Below are 1,719 nucleotides of genomic sequence, written 5' to 3'. Positions count from 1 at the left end.
CATCCAGAACGCCGCAGCCCGTCTGGTGTTCAACCTTCCCAAGTTCTCTCACGTCACCCCGCTCCTCCACTCTCTCCACTAGCTTCCAGTTGAAGCTCGCATCTGCTACAAGACCATGGTGCTTGCCTTCGGAACCGTGAGGGGAACGGCACCTCCGTACCTTCAGGCTCTGATCAGTCCCTACATCAAAACGAGGGCACTGCGCTCAGCCACCTCTGGCCTGCTGGCCCCCCTACCTCTGAGGAAGCACAGTTCCCGCTCAGCCCAGTCAAAACGGTTCGCTGCTCTGGCACCCCTATGGTGGAACAAGCTCCCTCACGACGCCAGGACAGCGGAGTCAATCACCACCTTCCGGAGACACCTGAAACCCCACCTCTTTAAGGAATACCTAGGATAGGATAAAGTAATCCTTCTAACCCCCCCCCCCCCAGAAAGATTTAGATGCACTATTGTAAAGTGGTTGTTCCACTGGATATCATAAGGTGAATGCATCAATTTGTAAGTCGCTCTGGATAAGAGCGTCTGCTAAATGACTTAAATGTAAATGTAAATGTTATAAACCTGTTCATATAGTCAATACAAACCTGTTATAAACCTGTTCATATAGTCAGTACAAACCTGTTATAAACCTGTTCATATAGTCAGTACAAACCTGTTATAAACCTGTTCATATAGTCAGTACAAACCTGTTATAAACTTGTTCATATAGGCAATAAAAAAACTCATACACTTATTTATAAACCTGTTATAAACGTCAATACAAACCTGTTATAAACATGTTCATATAGTCAATACAAACCTGTTATAACCTTGTTCATATAGTCAATACAAACCTGTTATAACCTTGTTCATATAGTCAATACAAACCTCTTCTAAACCTGTTCTAATAGCCAATACAAACCTGTTCTAAACCTGTTCATATAGTCAATACAAACCTGTTATGAACCTGTTATAAACCTGTTCTAATAGTCAATACAAACCTGTTCTAAACCTGTTCATATAGTCATTACAAACCTGTTACAAACCTGTTCTAAACCTGTTCATATAGTCATTACAAGCCTGTTACAAACCTGTTCATATAGTCAATAAAAACTTGTTATTAACCTGTTCATATAGTCAATACAAACCTGTTATAAACCTGTTCATATAGTCAATACAAACCTGTTATAAACCTGTTCATATAGTCAATACAAACCTGTTATAAACCTGTTCATATAGCCAATACAAACCTGTTATAAACCTGTTCATATAGTCAATACAAACCTGTTATAAACCTGTTATTAACCTGTTCATATAGTCAATACAACCTGTTATAAACCTGTTCATGAAGCAAATATAAACCTCTTATCAGCTTGTTAAGACCCGTGTTAATATAGTCAATACAATCCTGCTATAAACCTGTTATACACCTTTTATAAACCTGTTATACACCTGTTATTAACCTGTTATACACCTGTTATACACCTGTTATTAACCTGTTATACACCTGTTATTAACCTGTTATACACCTGTTATACATCTGTTATTAACCTGTTATACACCTGTTATTAACCTGTTATACACCTGTTATACACCTGTTATTAACCTGTTATTAACCTGTTCATATAGTCAATCCGTCATTTTTACATCATTTGAATATGTCAGGTGAGTATTTCATTTGCACATTCTTTCAGAGGGACAGTAAATGACGGCCAGTAAGGTCAGTTTGTTTTATATATC

The 1,719-nt window shown here is 38.1% G+C and overlaps 1 protein-coding gene across 1 annotated transcript in view; it reads right to left on the bottom strand.

The window, feature by feature from the left end:
* Positions 1-1,704: 1,704 nt before the first annotated feature.
* Positions 1,705-1,719, bottom strand: part of LOC115189607 (ectonucleoside triphosphate diphosphohydrolase 1-like) — a 30,987-nt gene continuing 30,972 nt past the window's right edge. Inside the window, exon 8 of the mRNA XM_029748221.1 lies at positions 1,705-1,719. This exon is cut by the window's right edge and continues 419 nt beyond it. The gene's annotated coding sequence lies outside the window, so the exon portion shown is untranslated.

Source organism: Salmo trutta, unplaced genomic scaffold (genome assembly GCF_901001165.1).
Source record: "Salmo trutta unplaced genomic scaffold, fSalTru1.1, whole genome shotgun sequence".
Lineage (NCBI taxonomy): Eukaryota > Metazoa > Chordata > Actinopteri > Salmoniformes > Salmonidae > Salmo > Salmo trutta.
The sequence above is the reverse complement of the archived record's forward strand: the minus strand, read 5'-3'. Positions and strand labels throughout refer to the sequence as shown.